This window comes from Tachypleus tridentatus, chromosome 1 (genome assembly GCF_004210375.1).
Source record: "Tachypleus tridentatus isolate NWPU-2018 chromosome 1, ASM421037v1, whole genome shotgun sequence".
Taxonomy (NCBI): domain Eukaryota; kingdom Metazoa; phylum Arthropoda; class Merostomata; order Xiphosura; family Limulidae; genus Tachypleus; species Tachypleus tridentatus.
In genome coordinates, this window is record NC_134825.1 from 68,744,720 (window position 1) to 68,767,270 (window position 22,551).

Here is a 22,551-nt window from a genome sequence, read left to right on the forward strand (position 1 = left end):
ACATAGAATCAGATGCATCTGAAAGCAAAAATTTTAATAAATTCAGTAAAGTCACAACAATATGCTAAATAATAATCAATTTACCTTCAATCTCTTGTAGTAACTGTAAAAGGTAATAAAATTTTCACCAATAATGAATGACAGACAGCAGAGGTTAGGGAAAATTGTCGCCAGCGGGCGAAGGCGAGGTTCAGGACATGACGTTGAGTCGTAGACAATAGTGCTAGTGCACGTCACCTATTAATGCCCTAAGGAGGCCGACCAATCGAATTCGGCCTGCTCCTCTCTAGCAAAGATAATTTTAGAAGTTTGTCGAGTCGAAGCCTGGGAATCCCGTAGGATCGATGCTTTTAAAAATATTCCATTTGCGTTGGATTACAGATCAGGCCACATGGTTAGATTACAACAACTAGGGCCACACTAAATGGCTTGGCGGGCCGGGTTGTGGCCCGCGGGCCGCCTGTTGCACACCCCTGTTCTAGAGCGTTTTCGTAAACAAATATTGCTTCTACAATTTTCGAGAATAGGCGAGACTTGCGCAATACAGCCAAGATTAAACGTCACATGCAGAAAAGAAAACCATACAGAAACAAGCGTAGGCACTAAAATAATTGTACAATAGTAAATCTGTTACACTATCTAATAGCTAGCTGCTCACATGCTAAGAGTGATACTGAAGCATGCTATTTAGGTATCAGGAAAGAAGCCGCGCTGAAAACCCTGAATGTTGGACACACACTAAAGCATGAAAGAGTACAAAGCATGTCTGAGGCTTGACGAAAATCATGGGCAACAAATGTGGGAAGAGCCTTTACATTCGCTTAAAAGTTAAATTCACTGCCACCAAAAACAGAGTCGTTAATTGAAAACGTGAGACGTGCTCGTCTTCAGGGTTGTGTCTGATGAAGTGCTCTGGAATAAAATCCACCAGATTTGGATCCTTTTGATTTTGGGTAATTACATGATGATGCTGAAAGGTCCCTTATTCCGGATAGTCCCAATAATAGTTCCACTTGCACCGCAAGATATACTCAAGCTAATGAAATGCTCGTGCGACAGGTAAGAGCCATGTGCTTCCATGAGATGTAATTGTAACTAGAGCTGTATTTTCCTGCACAATATTCTGTGCCAGGGTAGTGAAAACTATTTCAATGAACAAACAAAAATTAATCAGTGATTATATGACATATACATACGAAAAGAATATTGAATTGACAGTACAGTTTTTAGACGTTTAGTAACGTAATTTACACAAAACATAACCTTTTATTTGTTTTATCTAGAAGCTATTGGTAAACTAGAGGTATTAATGGTATCAGATATTTATCATGTATGAACGTTATGTATAACAAACGCATCCATTTAATTACCCAGTATAACTAATTTTGAATGAAAAATAAACTATATACTAACATATTTATGCTTAGTAATGTAATGTAAATCTACAATGTTCAAATTTAAAAAAATATTACAACTTTTCACGCGTATTTTGGAACTATACTATATCATTTGAATTTAGTTGTACATATATATTAACTTGTCTAAATACATTTGTATTTAACTATATAAAACATGAGGTGTTTAATCATTTGTAACGTATATTTCGAGATAAAACTTAAGCAAATAATATATTTTATTATATGAAAATTATTATTTATTATATTATTTATATTATTTTATTATATTATTTATTATAATTAATATTTATTATATGTAAATTCCGGCCTGGCATGGCCAAGCGCGTATGGCGTACGACTCGTAATCCGCGGGTTCGCGCCCGCGTCGCGTCAAACATGCTCGCCCTCCCAGCCGTGGGGGCGTTATAATGTGATGGTCAATCCTACTATTCGTTGGTAAAACAGTAGCTCCAGAGTTGGCGGTGGGTGGTGATGACTAGCTGCCTTCCCTCTGGTCTTACACTACTAAATTAGGGACGGCTCGGTGCAGTGGGCTAACAACCTACTCACTTAAATACCTGTTGAAGAATCCGCAAGCGATTGCGGCCCTATGTTCCTGGATGGAATCTCTTGGTGATAACTAACTAACTAACATATGTAAATTCATCTACAATTAATGCTTTTTAACATTCAAAATCTCAAAAGGGTCTTAAGCCTTATGTTTATTAATTTCAGATATGAAATATCAATTTCAGTATTTTTGCGGCCTCATTGGAAGCCACTTTGTTTTTTCAAAATGTCCATTAATGACAGAGTGTTATCATCATGTTTCATGGTCTATCTGTTATCCAGACATAATATCAGCAAAACAGGTAAACTATATACCACTTTGCAAGGTCCAGATAGGATGCCTTATTTATCGCCCCAATTATATGATGTAATTACTTAAGATGTATACTCAATTGATAATAGTATAAAAACAATTTTAAACTCGACTTATATACTCAGTAAAATTTAATAATATTTATTCGCACTTCCCCAGTTTTCCCCCGCTGGTACAGCAGTAAGTATACAGATTTACAACGCTAAAATCAGGGTTCGATTCCCCTTGGACTGAGCAGGTAGTCCGCTGTGGCTTTGCTATAAGAAACTACACATTCGCCTCATGTTTTTAACCTTTGCTGCGATAGTACATAATTTCATTTTAACCATATTTGTAAGAGCTCACACTTACCTTGGATACACCTACTCCCACTTCATCTTTAATAAATCAAACTTTAACTATATATTGAAAATTTTAATGTAAATTTTTAGATTTACTATTGACTTTGTAATTTTACGTTAGTTAATTTCCTGAAAATGTCCGGCACGGCCAGTTAATCAAGCCACTCAACTGAAGGTAATCTAAGGGTCGCGATTTCAAATCTTCCTCACACCAAATGTGCTCGCCCTTTCTGCCGTGGGGGGGGGGCGGTATAATGTTTCGATCAATCCCACTGTTAGGTTGTAAAACAGTAGCCCAGAAGTTGGCAGTGAGTGGTGATTACTAGCTGCCTTCCTTCTAGTGTTACATTATAAATTAGGGACGGCTAGCGCAAATAGTCCTCATGTAGCTTTGCGCGAAATTCTAAAAACTAAATTAATCAACTCATTTGTTCAATGGTAGTCTACACTGGCCCTTATGAATCCTCTGATACAGCGGTAAGTCTACGGATTTACAACGCTAAAATCAGGGATTCGGTTTCCTCGGTGGACTCAGTAGATAGCCCAATGTGGCTTTGCTATAAGAAACACACACAAACAAACCAAACCCTTATGAATCATAAAAGTAACACGGTGCTCTCCATTATTGTTGGAAGTAGGTAATTCTCCATTTTTATTTTACATTATACTACAAAGTCATGTTTCCTTAGTTATACCATTTTCATGGTAATACTTAGGCCACATCAGTAAATATTCGGTTATATTTTTATTATTATTATCACGAAGAGTCTAGGTTTGTACAACGAGAAAGTTGAGGCCACCAAAATATTACGCTATACCCAACATTCTTTCATCTTGAAGGCGTTGACCCAAGAAACATAAAGCAGTATGTGCACCAACCGTCCATGTGAATCAGGGCAGTAGGTTTCAATAAACTGACAGAAAAAGTTTCTTCCCCTGTTCCTCGTTTTTTTACATCTACTTTTAAACTTTTGTATTAAATCAGTGACGTAAGTTATTTCCGTATTACCAGTAATCAAAGCACGCTATTTTCAGCGTTGCTATCAGCACCGTCACTGGAAATTACCCTGGGATTTAAATCACGTGCACATATTCTTTTTACTGGACTTCTAAATACGTTTATTAAACTAAACGAATCCATATCTTTATGGGCTATTGATTAAGAATTCTTCATTATGGAAGTTACTAATGTACTTTTTAAAGATAACAAATTAGGAAAAGAACGAATATGATGGAAATTCTTGTACAGACTCTTTGATTCGTGATACGGGTTTTCTCTACCTTTTCGATTGCAGAAAAAAGTTACAATTGCTACATAAGGAAGCTAAAATTCAAAGATCTACTTCCTGTTAAACGAGTGGAGAAAATTACTCACAAATCTCCCTGATTTAAAGGTAGCTTGTCTTTAAAAGCGAGGCTACCTTTAACCTTAAGAAGAATAAAAAAAATCAGGCTAATATGAAGAAACGTAATTTAGCCTAAAATCTTTATTAAAAAAACACTGTGTATGATATGGTTATAGGACAAAACTAAATTCCATTACATTATAATTTATGATAAAAGAAAATGTCTCTTCCGACTAGAGAGAAGGTAACAAGTATTACCTGCCGCTTAGGTGGGTGCTCTTAAGCGAATCGTTGGATAAGTTGTCACAGTTACAGCTTCCCCGCAAATCAAAGTGCAGTACGTATTCAACAGCAAATTCTTGCTCGAATCTTAGAGTTTTCGACCTGCAGTCCGGCTTAAAATGGCATATATTTGTTTTGTTTTTTTTTTAATTTTCGCGCGAAGCTACATGAAGGCTATCTGCGCTAGCCGTCCATAATTTAGTAATGTAAGACTAGAGGGAAGGCAATTGGTCATCACCACCCACACTTTTGGGCTACTACGAATAGAGAGATTGACCGTAATATTATAACGTCCCCATGGCTGAAAAGGCGAGCATATTTGGCGTGACGAGGATTCGAACCCTCGAACCTCAGATTACGAGTCGAGCGCCTCTAACCATCTGGCCGTGCCGGGCCATAATATGGCATCTATTAGTCATCTTGTTATCATTAGCTGTTGATCACTCAAAGCTGGGTTTTATAGGGTAATAATCTTTTTTGCTCGTTTTAAATCAAAAATGAAAAAATATTTTGATATAAATAGAAGACAATTTCTGTTTGCAACATAACAGCCATATAAAGGAAAATAATGTTAGACATTTAAACCACAGCTTTAATAAAATAATAAGAGTTGTCCTTCCTTTAAGATCACACTTTAATATATGCCGTTTATTAAGTTTATTGCATCAGTACAAACATGGGCAGAAATTGTCACTCCAATTAGGGAATAGAGAGGTGTGTGTAACTATCATAGAAAAATCAGTTTCATGTTAAGTTCAATAAATATGACAGAAAATAAATTACCCGAAATTATCCATGTTCCGTCGTCTACTTAGGTAAAAAAACAAACAAGCAGATTAACAGAGAAGATAAAATAAAAATATATAAATGTTGTGATATTACAATGAAATGTCAAGTTGAGTTTCGGAGTAAGTTGCTGAGTCACGTGTTCTTATTATATGTAATTTGATAAACAGACTAGTTCTTAGTTATTTGAGAAGAACAAACAAGTTTTCTAAATAACAAACCTATACATTATGAAATACTGTGGAAGTGTAACACTATCAAACAGCTGTTTATTCCTATGAATCTGTACGTTTTTCACATGAACTCAGGCGATGCAAATTATCCGAACCTGATTGTATCAGTGTTTTTTAATGGCGATCAACACCTAATTTGTGTCAGCTTAGATCAAAATACATCATGTTTTACATCAGTTGTTATCTTATAAAAGAATGAGTGATGTATAATAAAAAAAGGAGGTAAAACAAGGTACATTTTGATACCTATCGATACGAAACGAAAGTTTTTTCAATGACCCTAATTATTTTTAGAATTTACCGAAAACGATTTTGAATGGTTTAGCTCCCCAGTGTCACAGCGCTGTGTTCACCGACTTACACCACTGTAAACTGAGCTTCGATACCCGTGGTGAGCAGAGCACAGACAGCCTATTGTGTATCTTTTTTCTCAATTCCAAACAAACAAAACCAATAAATGGTTTAAAGTTTTTGTTTGAATTAATTCAACAATAATTAACGAATATTTATTTTTAATGGCTTTATTACAATGGAATATACGTATTTATGAAGTTAAGTTATATATATTATTCTTTAGCAGATATAATGGTTTTCCTTCACTTTTATTTCCGTGTTGTCTCTTACTTGGACATACGTTATGTATATAATACTCACGTACAATTTGTTATTCTTTTATTGTTTGAATAATATTCATTACACGTAAATATATTTTTCCCTTTTCTTATGGTTTTTATTTAGTACTTAACTACTTCCTCCTCCCCCAAAGTCTTGGCAGATGGCCTACCTCTCATAAACGTGAAGGAATTTCTGATGATGCTCTCCTCCATTTGGACTCAATTGCCCTGAAGGTTTCAAGGTTTTTTGGAATTTCGCACAAAGCTACTTGAGGGCTATCTGTGCTAGCCGTCCCTAATTTAACAGTGTAAAACTAGAGGGAAGGCAGCTAGTCATCACCATCCACCGCCAACTCTTGGGCTACTCTTTTACCAACGAATAGTGGGATTGACCGTCACATTATAACGCCCCCACGGCTGGGAGGGCGAACATGTTTGGCGCGACTCGGGCGCGAACCCGCGACCCTCAGATTACGAAGCGCACGCCTTAACGCGCTTGGCCATGCCAGGCCCAATTGCCCTCAATAACTTGATTTCTGAATCAAAATGAAATGGCGAGGAATAGAGAAATTGCAATAAAAATAGTGAACAAAATAATTCCAAACTGTAGCATCTTTCAGGTCAGCATGCAGTCCTGGTGCTAAAATACACTTCATACACTACTACTTAGCATTGCAGTGTTTTCTTATTGACCACACAGCGCGCCCTCTGGCGGCAAACATATGAAGAATTAGGGCAGCAGAGGTAACGAGACATCGGTGTATCTGTCTGAGGGCCGCGGCCGCTAAGTAAGTGAGGCATGATCAATCACCTCTTTTTACTTCCTGTTTTATGCTGACATTGACTGACTTACATATCTGTTCTCTCGCGGAGCTTTCGGATGGATGTTGTATCGAGACGCTTTTCTCCAAACTACTAACCAAACATTCCACAAAATGACTTCGAAACTATCATAATTTTCCGTATATTCTGAAATGAAATTCCCTTGAGTAGACAGTATACGGGAGGTTTTTTTATCGTTGAAAAGTGCTACTTAATGGAGAGCAATCGAAGAAAACGTTTTTTCTTTCTCTCATTGTTATGCAGTGATTCTTGGATCTTCACCTCCTTGCTACTCGGGTAAGTTCATCTTTCGTGGATGATGTTAGTTAAGCCAGTTCTAGCATTACACAGGATAAATCGAATATTCCTCATAGGTCATCAAGACATGTTGGAATACGTAAAATAATTGTGCTCATGTATGAAAATACACACTCTGTTAGGTCTCTCAAGATGTCATACCAAATAGTTTTAGTTTTGTGATCTTTTATTGCGTTTCTAATATTATTTTTACTGGTCAATTTACTCGAAACGCAACATTAAGCTAGTACAGCGGTAAGTCTACGGCTTTACAACACTAAAATCAGGGGTTCGATTCCCCTCGCTGCGTTCACCACATAACCCGATGTGGCTTTGCTATGACAAAAACACAAACACGCACCATTAAAATATATAAAAATAATGAGCACAAACACAGTTATATAGTAAAACATTTTGAATTCATAAGTTTTTACTGTTTACCATATACATGCTTTGTAGTAAAAACCAGTCCAGCTTACGTAGGTAGAATAAACATCAATAAATCAACGTTATAGGTTGTCTGTACAGCCAAAGAAAGGCTGATATGACAAACATACAATCTGCTAAGCATTAAGATTAACCCATCGTTAAAGTGCATCTGGGCCTTTCTATCCAAATACGCATGTTGATGGACTAGTAGTTCCCAAAATGTGTTCCGCTGAATACCTGTGTTCTGCTAAGGTTTCCAAGAAATCGACAATGACAGATAGATTTTTTTTGTATCGAATGGTTGAATATCACTAAAGAATTGGAATTAGGGTTTCCATTTTTATTAAAATGAACGGTGCCCACCTTAACTGACAGAAGTTACATTCTTTCGCTATAATCTTCCAGGAATCATACTTTTATAAGGTAATATAACACTTAATAATATAATACTTTGAGGTTGATAGTTTGTTTGTAGTTAAGTACAAATCTACATAAAGTGCTCTGCCTACTTCGGGTATCAAAACCCGCTTTCTAGCGTTGTAAGTTTGTAGACTTACCGCTGCACCACTAGGGGGCAGTTGAAGTAAATTCCGCTTGTGGTAAATTAATCTCAACAGCAACTGACGTTAGAAGTAAATGTTTGTTTTTGTTTTTCGAATTTCGTGCAAAGCAACACGAGGGCTATCTGCATTAAGTGCCCCTAATTTAGCAGTGTAAAATATAGGTAAAGCAACTACTCATCACCACCCATCACCAACGTTTGTGCTATTCTTTTATCAACGAATAATAGGATTAACCGTAACATTATAAAAGTAAATGCCACACATAGCGTTAGCAACACGACACAGGTAAGAAAGGCGAACATTGGAGTGATAGCATAAATATTTAGTTCTGCAAAGTTATTTGGTTTAGTTGTTGTAGCTCAAAGCTATACAGAAGGCTATCTGTGCTGTAATCATCACTACACGGAATCGAACCCTGAATTTTACCGTTATAAGTCTTTAAGGCTGCCACTGAGCCATTGAATAACACGATAAAATTAAATTGAAAAACTGAATTACACTTGCTAAAGGTAAAAGGACAAAAAACAGCAGTTCAACATTGGAGTTGTATTTAATGTTGATAATATCGTTGTTGTTGTTTGTAATTATGTATAAAGCTACACAAAAGACTATCTGTGCTCTGCCCACTACAGTAATCAAAACCAGATTTTTAGCATTGTAAATCGGCAGATATACCGCTGTGCCATTGGGGAACGTGGATAAGCCAAAGAGTGAAGTGTGTACATAAACTTCTTTAGTATATGTGTCAGTCATTGACGAAAATAACAGTCATAATTTTATGGATGCTTCTGAAAACGGGTCCAGCATCGCCAGGTAGGTTAAAGCGTTCGACTCGTAATCTGAGGGTGGCAGGTTCGAATCTCCGTCGTACAAAACATGCTCATCCATTCAGCCGTGAGGGTGTTATAATGTGACGGTCAATCCCTCTATTCGTTGGTAAAAGAGTATCCCAAGAGTTAGCGGTGAGTGGTGATAACTAGCTGCCTTTCCTCTAATCTTACACTGCTGAATTATGGACGGCTATCGCAGATAGCCCTTGTATAGCTTTGCGCGAAATTCAAACCAAACCAAAAGCTTCTAAAAACAGAAAATACAAGATTACTATAATCTCAGTGTAAATAAGCTCACAGAAAAAAAGAATCCATAGTACATTTGTATTTATTTAATTCTAAGCGCAAGGCCACATAATGCATTATCTGTGCTATGCTGACCGCAGTTATCGAATCCTGAGTTTTAGGGTAATAAGCTCTCAACTTACCGTTGTGCTAACGGGGAGCAACAGTTAATGTGAACAAATTGTTCCAGTATATAACATAAAAATTTAGAAGAAAATTCAAGGTTTAGATTGCGCTTAAAAGGTATTACAAAAGATATACAAAAAAAAAAAGAGACAAAGAAGGTAGGAATTATCTTTCGAATCACTAAACTTGACAATAATAACATTCTGAGCAAGAAGAATGGTCAGGACTAAAGCTGGAGTTACACTAAGTGAAAATAACATCACATACAGTAAAAAGTAAAAGAGAAAATGAGAAAAGACTCAACTAGACCAAAAAAAAAGACACATTTTATATGTAAGACTACAGTTAAAAGATGAGAGAGTTATACTAAGTGTTACGTATTATAATTTATCTCAGACGAGTCTGATTTATTATTATTCGTACGCAACGTATTACGATAAACATCCGGAAATTTTAATTTTAATTTAGAAGTTAATTAAATGTTAATATGCATCAAATTTATCATATTTGCCGAAAAGATTGATACACACAAGTTTATTTCTTAACACAAATTTATTTTAATATGCAAATTTATAATAACAGTTATTACAAATGATGGTTTATGTACAAGAATTTACAAACTTACATACTATACTGAGTCTTCTATCTGGTCTAGAACTGAATATTTTTTTGACGGTCTAGGTCCACGACGAGCGTATTAATACTGAGCTGATACTGTTACACCTCACTTAAGCTAGCTAGCTGTCTTTTCTTGGCTGACATCATACCCCTTGCAAGCTGACTTTTTACCGACGAAGATACTTAATACCCTCATAGAAATAATGTTGATGAATGGTTTGTAATGTTCGAAATATGTAAACGTTCCTTGTCAGATTCTGTAGTTTTCCGATTAATAAGCATTAATTAAAGCTTCCAAGGCTTACAATGTACTAATTGTAGCTGATCAATAATATTATTTTGTCTCTCAGCTCATCGGTTTAAATATTTTAAGGCGAGATTCTAGAAGTTTCAACAATATTCGAAGATACGCCGGTGTTTTCGTAAAGCATATATTGTTGATTCTTACTCTCAAGAATATTCTACAAGTTTAGAGAACAGGTGGGACTTTTGCAACATACATCCAACAATATAAGTCACATGCATCAAATTTTTAAAAAAACGCAGAATTAAAATAAATGTATAACATTAAATCCGTTACATAATATCGAGTGAATTGTCGAAATGAATAAACACAAAAATATAGATGAGGGCCTACGCATATTTAATAAAAGCAATATGATATACGAACATAACCAAAAAAATTAATATATTCACAAAACATATTTTAGAATGCAGGAGACCTCACGTTGGCCACTAGGGGTTGCCTGCGACCTACAATTTGCCTACCACCAGACTAGAGGGAATACAACTTGTCAACATCGCATACAGCCAACTCTTGGGTTACTCTTAACAAATCGAAAAGTGAAATTTTATTGCACACCTACGTACTCAAACGATAGATTTCTTTTTTGTGGCAGCGGGATGTGATTCACGAACTCTCGGATTTCAGTATTCAGGCACGTTAGCACAGGCCACACCGAGCTCTTGAACAAACTAGGATAATTTTGAATGTTTGAAATAAAATATAGTAAACTAACACCATTCACTAACAATTCAACTTATTTGTACTCCGACCTGCTTTTATGATGGTACTGTATTTTCTCGTTTCCAGAATGGAAATTTAAAACGTAAGACCTGTCACTTTTCTTTAGCATGGCCCACTGTAAAAGTTCAATGTGCGATGAAACATTATTTCGACAATGTTTACAGAAAAATATCAAAACTGTAATGTTTACGTATATATTTAACTGTAAATGTAAGGATTTACAATATTGTAGCTATCATAATTTTAATCAGTGTAAATTTTGAAAACATTCTGCAAATACATGTGCACATAAACACATTGAAAGGCGTGTTTATTAGGAGTTCCTCCACCCCAATACCTTTCAATAACTCCGAGGAATTAAGTCGAAATAAACTTGCATGGAAAGTTTATTACCAACTAAAATAACTTTTACTGTTTGCTAATAAAAATCCACAATGTTTAGAGAAAAATCATATGGAGGTTAATCTTCCTCTGTGTTCAGATGTTGTCATCAAACATATTTTGCTATAAGGTTTCCATAAATATAAAAAAACTCTAAGTGGGTGATAAGGAACATTGTATTTACAGAATAGTTGTGTAAGATTAACAAAAACAAAATGTGCCTGGCCATTTGCCAATACGATAAAAGCGCAAAATATTTCCAGTCGTTTATAACTACAAGTACCTGATGGCTACTAAGGATAACTTTGAACCTGGACTTATTCTTTATTACCTCAATTATTTTCCTGCTACAGTTATCTTCGTAAAGTGGTATCATCTTAAGTGCTTATTTACGAAGGTTATGCTCACAATCTGTTATTACCTCAAGCTGACGATTATTTTTCTAGCTTGGTATTGCCTCAAATATTTACTTATGATGATTACCGTTTCAGTTTATTACTACGTCAAGTGTTTGACAACAATGGTTATCTTATTAATTTGTTACTATCTCAAGTGTTTGACAACAATGGTTATCTTATTAATTTGTTACTATCTCAAATGTTTGGCTACTATGGTTGTCCTTCCAGCTTGGTACTACTTCTAGTGTTTGGTTGCGACGATTATCGTTCCATGTTGGTACTATCTCAAATATTTAGCTACGATGGTTATCTTTCCAGCTTGGTACCACCTCAATTTGCTACGATGGTTACCTTTCCAACCAGCTTCTCAAAATAATGGGATTATTCTTCTTAATATTATATATAGCAGTAGTATTTAGTTATTTTAACTCAAAAACAAATTAAACAAAACACGCTGCATCAGCTATAAAGATCCCATGGTACAAACTACAATGTGGGATTATAAAATGTACCCTAGGTTTTGGAGGTGACTGAGGAAGTAGGACCCACATAGCGGTGGGGATACACTGTCTATCAATCTTAACCTCCATCGCCAGTCTCATATAAGAACTAAAAAATAACAATAGATATAGAATTAGGAATAGAAATTAGGAGAGCGAGATTTTGATGCTCAAGCCCATAACGTCCCACGTCTATATCACCCTTCAATGTCTGCAGAAAGTTGTGGAAAGGTGACTGCTCTCCCAAGGAAAGAATTAATTGAAATAAAAATAAAGAAATAAGGTACTACCATCTGGGTTTAAGTAAGATAAAAATATCTTTTGATGTAGCATTCTAGCCTCCAATATGGAAGAAAGGCACTAACTGACAGCACAGCAAACGAACTATACCAATACGAAGCGTAAATAGGTTGAATAATATGGGCGTTGGGCTGAGGATTCTTCTGTGGTAAGTGTCTGTGAATTGTTGGGTTTAAATTAAAAAACAAACGAAGATCACACACTCCACTTGTTTTCAAAATAATATGCATTTAATTTATTATTTTGTGTCCGGCATGGCCGAGCGCGTTAGGCGTGCGACTCGTAATCCGAGGGTCGCGGGTTTGCATCCCAGTCGCGCTAAACATGCTCGCCCTTTCAGCCGTGGGGGCGTTATAATGTTACGGTCAATCCCACTGTTCGTTGGTACAAGAGTTGGCGGTGGGTGGTGATGACTAGCTGCTTTCCCTCTAGTTTTACACTGCAAAATTAGGGACGGCTCAGGTTTCTCCTCCTGGTTGGGAGTTGTGCAGTAGGTTAACAATCTGCTCACTTAAAAACCAGCCTGTTAATGAATCTGCAAGCGATTGCGGCCCTATGTTCCTTCATGGAATCGAGTGGCATAATAATAATAATAAATAATAATTTATTATTTTAACTCAAAAACAAGTCAAAACAAAAACAATTAAACAAAAAACGCTGCATCAACTGTAAAGATCCCATGGTACAAACTACAATATAGGATTATAAAATGTACCCTGTGATCTTTTCAGTTGATATAGCGTCTTTTGTTTTATTTGTTTTTGTTCAGCTTGTTTTTGAGTTAAAGTAACAAATTATATAATTAGTCAAGGTTTGGATTTGCTGTTTTTAATGCAGTCCTTCCTAATGATTTTACTATTTAATTTTATAAGAATGTAATTATTTTCACTAATATATATATATATACAAAGTAGTTAAACATATATTCAACAAATTCTTTACATTATAGAGACGATAGACGTATCATTAACACTATATACAGTTCTTTTTTTTTTTCAAAGTCCACTTAAGCTTATTCCGTTACTTTAGAATTTCAGTTGATAAGCCAAGCTACTTTTCTCAATTTTTATTACACTAGAATCCCATGTATAATTTACATGTAATTATAGCGAGTTATTACAGTCGAATGCTGTTCTTCCAGTAGTCGTCTGGTCCTCGTACTTCAGATATCGTCTGTTTCTTTTGTTAAAGTGCACTCTTGATAGTTCAATTACTTTACAACTCGTTTTGACGGAATAAACTATACTTCTGATCTTTTTCCAAAATTATTAGCTTTACTCTAATATGTTTACTGTTAGGCCTATATTAATCGTTAGGTCTTTCATTCCTACGGAAGTAACTCTGCACTTAACTTTCTTTGGCTGTTCTAGAAATCTCTGTATCCCTGATGTTAATAAATTTCGCACGACGTTCGATAGCATCAACATCAATGAATTATAAATATAAGGTACGATTCCTACTGAGTTACGTGACTAAACTTGTCAGAACAGTTACTTTAAAATAATTCCTTTCACTTCTCTTGTTATGAAAAAGCCACCCAGTGGCACGGCGGCACGTCTGCGGGCTCACACCGCTAGAAACCGGGTTTCGATACCGTGGTGGGCAGGGCACAAATTGTCCATTTTGCTTAATTTAAAACAATCAAACAGTGTTATGTAAAAAACTAAATAATTATGAAATACTCACAAATTAATTTAATTAAATACACCTATACTAAACAATCTTTCATATCATGACACGACTATTGTGTTAAGTGGATGATATCAAATCATATTCGTGGCAGGTATTCCGATTTAACACTTTGCGCCTCAGAAAGAAACGCACAGCAATAGAGGGCGCTCAGAAGAGACCTTCTTTTCGCCCTGCTCGTGAAGTTAAATTTTACTGGGCTAGTGATTAATAACTAAACAGAAAGAATTTTAAGTATACAAGATTATGCTGCAGGCTGGTGACAAAGGTCCGTTGGTGATCTATGAGAGGTTAAATATTGACCTTTAAAAAAAAACCACAAGAGGATAGGGATCTGTAAATTCAAAAGCCTCAGAATTTGCTGTGGGGGGAAACAGGAGTACCCACTGGATGATACTTTATGGCATGCTCCATTTATATATGCTACCCAGTGGCACAACTGTACGTCTACACACGTACAATGCTAGAAACAGGGTGGGCACAGACAGAAAGAGACCTGCAATAAGCCGTACTTTAGTCGGTGTGAATTAAAATGTGATGTCTTGTAATATGAATACCAAAGCGTCATTTTGAGGCTTAATTTCACGGTTCTTTCGCTGAACTGCATTTGTCGTTCTTTACTACTACGTCATTATGGTTTAAATAATTCTGTTCACCGGCTTCCTACTATTTATTAAAAGTTTTATTTTATATATACAAATTGTTTTCTTCCTCTGTGTAGTTTCCATCTGGTGTTCTCTTTCTGTTACTCCAGTTCTCCTTGGTCTATTCTTCTACTTATTGACCCCCTCCTCCAGTAAGTCTGAGAGCTTATAACAACCAAATCGAGTTTTGATACCCTAGGCGGGCAGAGCGCAAATAGTCTAGTGTGTAGTTTTGTGTCTGAGAACCAACCAACAAACACAATATTATACCGCAAAACCTAAGTCGGAAACCTGTACAAGCCGGAAATATCAAAATTTTGCAGCATTATCTTAAAATGTTGTCTTATAAAAGGCCCGGCATAGCCAGGTGGGTTAAGGCGTTCGACTCGTAATCCGAGGGTCGTGGGTTTGAATCCCCGTCGCACCAAAGATGCTCGCCCTTTCAGATGTGGGAGCGTTATAATGTTCGGTCAATTCCACTATTCGTTGGCAAAAGAGTAACCTAAGAGTTGGCGGTGGATGGTCTTACAGTCCAAAATTAGGAACGACTAGCACAGATAGCCCTCGTGTAGCTTCACACGAAATTCAAAAACAAACAATCTTATAAAAGGCCCTCTATATGGCGGAGCCTGCATAACGCGGACGGAAAACTATCTTTTACCTAACTCATCTATTAACAAGTAGGATTAGAACCTAAGTAAGGCAGAAAAAATGTTTTTGATTAAATATTAATTTCTTATTTAATTAATAATTAAATATTAATATATCCTCGGACATTTTGTTACAGTAAGTACTGGTTAAATATATTCTGTTCTTTTACTGCCGTCATTATTTTTGCAGTTAAATTAGATCCATGATTTGTAGAAATATATTTGTTTTTACATGAAAATTCTACCCTTCAAATAATTCTCTAGAAAAAAATAAATTCCTATCCTCCATAATTTTAAAATTTAGGGAAAATTTACTTAATACCCTCATTTTTAGATAAAGCTACTAAATACCCTCATTTTTTAAAAAAAAGTTGTTTATTATAATGATTCCACTGAACCTAAAATCCAAACTCTGATTGAGAAAATTGATACAGATGATTTTGTGAACTTTGTCAAGAATGTTTTAACATCAACTGATGAAACTGATTTAAAATATATAATAGAATCACAATGTGAGAGATTCAGAAGGTAAACAAAATGGAAAAGATAGTGAGGAAATAGAAATTCCTACTTCATCGCAAGTGTTAAGTTATATTAATGCTATCAAATTGTATGCAAAAATGAAGGGGGAAAATAAAATTCACCGTAGAATTGGTGTTCTCTTTTAACCGCTTGAAAAAGCCCATCAAAAAAGCGAAACAGTTGAAACTAGAAACTCTCTTCAAATAAATTTGATTAAGAATTTGTGTACTTATGTATATATTGAATGTTTATATTTGTTTTTATTCTTATAAATATAGCATAAAAAGTATAATAACTTTATTTACAAACAACTTACTTCCCATGAGTCAAGCAAGTATAACATTTCGATCAAAAATTAATTATAATTAATGAAATGCATGTTCACTTTGTCTAAGCCGGAAAACCTGCTTAAGCTGGAATTTTTACTTGGTTCCGTGCGATTCCGCCTTAGACAGGTTTTACTGTATTCTATTTGTTTTCAGCTAAAATCTATCCTTTCTTTAGTTTTACATTTGTCCTTTTCAGGAAGTATTTTCAAGTTCGGCAGTTTAGCAACTGCATTGCTCTTTACTATATTTATCCCACTTTACATGAAGAAGTAGACTGCTTAGTGTCTTGAGCTCTCTCGGTTTTATCTTAAATACTTGCCATGCCTTATTGTTATTGTGTAATTATTCAATAACAGAGTCATTATTACAGGGGTGCAATGCAAAACCTACAAATAATAAAACAATTATTATTTTCAGAGAAAAATACCCGCAATGGATGCGATTTCACTTGAAAAAATCTTTACCAGAAACTATAAGAAATATTCCAATCTTTTCTTTTGTTACTGTACCTCATGAGGTCGTTCTTATTACAACTACACCACTTCTGGTTTTTATGCTTCAGTTCTAGTAGTCACCTTAGGGAAGTTCAAAGCACGTTAAAGGATACGAGTCACAACCTGAATACGTCATTAAAATGGGAATGGTAAGAAAAAAACAATATGAAACTGTTAAACTTTTTTTTCTTTTTAGATTCATCATTAGGAACAAATTATATAACTCGGTACTGGTATTATGGAATGAGAGTTAAAAGATGCAGTATTACTTATAACTGTTGCTTTTTCAAAATAAATTCACCATACACATGGGTAAAAGCTGCTTAACGACAGTGTTTATCTATCTCATAGCCCTTTAAAGAAATTTATATAACGCAATCGCAAATATATCATCTATTCATATAGATAATAAATTTCACACCTCTAATGAGGTCGCTGCTGACGGGAAAAACATAATTTTTTTTGTTATTGTTTTAGCTCAAAGCTACACAATGAGTTACCTATGCTCTCTCCACCTAAGAGAATTGAATCCCGGATTTTAGCACATTAAATCCTTAATGTTACCGTTAACCCGCCGAGGGACATAAGATTCAATCATGTGACAATTGGAAATGAAGTTCAGCTTACGTATCTTATTGTACCATTCTTAGACCCAGATTCGGTTGCATGTATCAATTTGTGAGAGAGGTATACAAAATTACAAAAAAAATGATTAGTTCAATAGAAGTACTGGAATAATCAATAAAATATTAGGTTGTATCTCTCTCTCTTTTTGTTTGTCTTATATTGAATAAAGTTAACCAGCAATTTGTTAGTCTTTCAACATCGGTTTTTTATATATATTTCTAAACAATATTTTCATAGATAAGAGTTTTACGTCTTAAAATACTTTATAGCGTTTTTTTGTTTAATTTCGCGCAAAGCTACACGAGAGTTATCTGCGCTAGCCGTCCATAATTTAGCAGTGTAAGATTAGAGGGAAGGCAGCTAGTCATCACCACCCACCGCCAACTCTTGGGCTACTCTTTTACCAACGAATAGTGGGATTGACCGACACATTATAACGCCCCCACGTCTGAAAGGGCGAGCATGTTTGGTGCGACCGTGATTCGAATTCGCTACCCTCGGATTACGAGTTAAACACCTTAACACACTTGGCCATGCCGGGCCCTAATTTAAAGCTGCCCTACTTGCTTAAATGTTCTCCTTACCAATGTCAATATTGACTGTTTGTTCATGATATTCACTCAGCTGTTCTCGTTATCTGTGTTAGGATCCACTATCTGCAAAATGTCACATTCACAAACCATATCATTGGTGCGTTCTCATGGTAATTTTAATTAAAAGCAAACAAACTAATTTACTGAGGTAGAACAAGTTGGAAAGTAAAACAAAAAAAATCAATTAAACCAAATCAGTTAATTTAGATCTGTCTTCAGATGGCTAATAAATTGCACCTAAATCTCTGGTGTGTACAAAAGGTATTACTGGGTTTCTCGGTTGCTATCTAGTGGTGGATCACACTTATTTTTTTGCTTAGAAAAAAAACTGTAAACTTTTGAATGAGAAACCATCCTAAGAAACTGATGCCACAGGATATTATTCATCCCAATAAAATACAACAGGTAGTGAAATAACCCAAATACAGCATCCAATAGTTTATTCTTATATGATGTTGAATGCATGTGAGTGCACTTGTTACAATTATTTTTCAATGTAGCGTTGAAGTAATTCAAATAAAGTTTTTACGATGTTCTATCACAGTAAAAGTGTTGCAAGTAGGTCTGTTACAATGTTATATGTATAAAATGTTACTGAAGTGAGATTAGTAGAGTTATTACAACGTGGTGTTAAAGTAATGTGAGCAATGTTGTTATAATGTTCTGCCAGAGTTGATGGTGAAATAACATTACAAGAGTTGTTACAATGGTCTATTTTGGTAACATGAGCAGAGATATTACAGTATTATAAAATAGTTTTATTTCACAATATAGAGTTGAAGTACAAAGTTCTAATATATTCTTTTGTTGAAATAATCTGCTAAGATTGTTACAATGTTTTCTGTTGTTTTTTGTTTCTTTTACAGTATAGTGCTGATGTAATTTGAATAGATTTGTTACACTATTCTGTTCGTACAATGTCCTATTTAAGTAAAGTGTAAGAAGTTATTACAGTGTTCTGACAGTCTGTGGTTTTTAAGTAATTTGAGTACGGTTGTTATAATGGTCTGTTATTACAACCTGATGTTAGCATAATGTGTATAGAGTTGTTAGAATGGTCTGGTCTTACAACAGGGTATTGAAATAATGTGAATGGAGTTACAACGGTCTGTCAGAGTATGGTGTTCTAGTAATGTAAGTAAGACTGTTACAACGGTCTGTCAGAGTATGGTGTTCTAATAATGTAAGTAAGACTGTTACAACGGTCTGTCAGAGTATGGTGTTCTAATAATGTAAGTAAGACTGTTAAAATGGTCTGTCAGAGTATGGTGTTCTAGTAATGTAAGTAAGACTGTTACAATGGATTGTGAAAGTGTGGTATTCTACTTATGTGAGTAGAAGTGTTACAATGGTTTGTGAAAGTGCGGTGTTCTAGCAATGTGAGTAGAACTGTTAGAATGATTTGTGAAAGTGTGGTGTTCTAGTAATGTAAGTAAGACTGTTACAATGGTTTGTGAAAGTGTGGTGTTCTAGTAATGTAAGTAAGACTGTTACAATGGATTGTGAAAGTGTGGTATTCTACTTATGTGAGTAGAAGTGTTACAATGGTTTGTGAAAGTGCGGTGTTCTAGCAATGTGAGTAGAACTGTTAGAATGATTTATGAAAGTATGGTGTTCTAAATTATGTGAGTAGAACTGTTAGAATGGTTTATGAAAGTATGGTGTTCTAAATTATGTGAGTAGAACTGTTAGAATGGTTTATGAAAGTATGGTGTTCTAAATTATGTGACTAGGACTGTTAGAATGGTTTATGAAAGTATGGTGTTCTAAATTATGTGACTAGGACTGTTAGAATGGTTTATGAAAGTATGGTGTTCTAAATTATGTGAGTAGAACTGTTAGAATGATTTATGAAAGTATGGTGTTCTAAATTATGTGAGTAGAACTGTTAGAATGGTTTATGAAAGTACGGTGTTCTAAATTATGTGAGTAGAACTGTTAGAATGGTTTATGAAAGTATGGTGTTCTAAATTATGTGACTAGGACTGTTAGAATGGTTTATGAAAGTATGGTGTTCTAAATTATGTGACTAGGACTGTTAGAATGGTTTATGAAAGTATGGTGTTCTAAATTATGTGACTAGGACTGTTAGAATGGTTTATGAAAGTATGGTGTTCTAAATTATGTGAGTAGAACTGTTAGAATGGTTTATGAAAGTATGGTGTTCTAAATTATGTGAGTAGAACTGTTAGAATGGTTTATGAAAGTATGGTGTTCTAAATTATGTGAGTAGAACTGTTAGAATGGTTTGTTTTTACAATATCATTTGAAGTCAATTGAACGGCGTTGAAAACTAAAATAATTATTTTTACCGTGTTATAACGCTAGCCCGCATCCAGTACCAAAGACAACATAAATAGGCTTATTTTCTTATTTTAACGTTGTAAGTTTATTCCATTTGGAGTGAATAAATATACTGATTGCGAACGTTTTTCGAAAGGAAGCTTGTCAAGTACAATATAACTATATACTGATATGTAATCTGTAAAGTATCTCACTCTCTGAGTAAACAATCAACAGTTCAAGATGTAAATACACATATATTATTTCATCACATACTACTACATTATAGTAAAAAGAGCTTCCAGAAAAATTTATAAAAATAAGCCCATATACATATATGTGTGTGTGTATGTGTAAAGTAATTTTGTAAGTATAAAAACACTTTTACTTGACAGGCAATAGGATTTGATTGACAGTACAAAAGGCCATCCTATATTTATACCACATTCTGTTGGGTAATTCTAAAGCTATTTGACAAAAAATAAATCTTCTTCGAAAATTAAAAAAAGCCATTCTACAGATGAAATAAGTTACGTTGTAAATTCTGATGTCATTATTTAAAATAGAAAGGAAGTTTGTTGAGACTACGTACTAAAAACGTAGATTAAGTTCTGTTGGAAGTTCAAATATTATCATTTGGCAGTTGATTCGATTGAATTTCATACAAAGCTACTCGAGAACAATCAGCACGTAACTGTTCCTAATTTTTTGAATATAGAAACTAGAGGGAAGATGGCTTATGAATGCCGCCCACCGCCAACTTCTGGGCGACTCTAGTCAGATAGAATATTAAGATCTAACCTTCACCCCTATAACACACTCTTGGTCTCAAAGTGCATAGTGCGATTTGGTTTTGTTTTATTGGCAGTAATAAATGTAAACTACGGAACTTACCCTAGTTCTAAAGTTCAGTGTGGCCCTCGCTAGGGTCGTTAATTATTTGACAAAGAAAGAAATAATACAAAAAGGCAAAGTTAAATTATAAACTCAGGAATACAACTGTACAACTCTGCTACTCGTCTCATCACTCTTTCTAAACACGCATAGATAGCAAATGTAATATTAAAATAGGTAGCTCATTAAGTGTTTTCACGGCTCCTCTGAAACTATTCCGTGTCGTAAAAACGTAAAGCTTCATCTTAATTGTTTGCTTTTTTGAATTTCGCGCAAAGCTACACGAGGGTTATCTACGCTAGTGGTCTCTAATTTAGCAGTGTAAGACTAGAATTAAGGTAGGTAGTCATCACTACTCACCATCAATACTTGGGCTAGTCTTTCAATAACAAATAGTGGGATTGACCATAACATTTTAACACCCCCTTTGGTATAACGAGGATTCATGCCCGCAGCCCTCAGATTATAAGTCGAGCGCCCTAACCACCTGGCTATGACGGGCCGCTTCACGTGATAATTTATTTTTTACATTTCCTGAGTTCAATACGATATCAAACTCGAAACCGCTTCGAATCAGACGAGTGGTCTATCAACTGGCCCAAAAAGAAATTATCCATTAGTTGATAATTGTAAGGCGCTTTATAACAGTTCAAATGAATACACATGTGTAACAGCGTTCCTAAAAACTTGCTCTCACCATAAAACAATTTTGTAAAATTAAGGCAAATAGAATGTTTGCGTCTGTTATGCCTTCTAATCGACATCTCTATAGGAGCTTTTGAGATGTCGTTATCACTCGCGTACTATAAGGGTCGAGATTTACTTTTGACGTACAAGATAGTTTCTCACAAGCATCTATTTGGTCGGAAACTTTGAAGTTGACCAACGAGAAATAATGGTGTTATTGACTGGTATTAATCAAAATATTACACATATAATGTTTGTTTCGATATATTGGTGTTAAGTATTCATCCAAATATTATTCATTTGGCTCCTGTCTCGGTATGGTGAAACTGCCTCATGTAGTCTAATATCCATAGAACAGTACACAAACCAGAGAAAACGTGTAGTTTCTCTGAGTAGTCCATAAGCCTTTGCAACAGAAAGTTACAGGATAATGTATGAAACAAAGAGAAATAACATTTATAAACAGAAAGACAGACAAACAAATATATATTTTTTACTCAAATCATTTTAAGATTCGTACATTCGTTCATATTTACTCAAAAACACGTTATCAGTTTTGTTTGTTGAGCGCAAAGTTACACAATGGGTTATCAGTATTCTACCTACCGCGAGGATTAAAAGCCCGCTGACCCACAGAGAGTGAGGAATAAAAACTCTTTACACAGAATAATATGGTTACGT

General features: G+C 35.0%; 1 protein-coding gene across 1 annotated transcript in view; it reads left to right on the top strand.

Annotated features, from left to right (window-relative positions):
• LOC143251331 (uncharacterized) overlaps nucleotides 1-22,551 on the top strand; it is a 33,170-nt gene continuing 10,619 nt past the window's right edge. The window contains exon 1 of the mRNA XM_076502734.1: nucleotides 1-1,059. The gene's annotated coding sequence lies outside the window, so the exon portion shown is untranslated. The remainder of the gene's footprint in view (nucleotides 1,060-22,551) is intronic.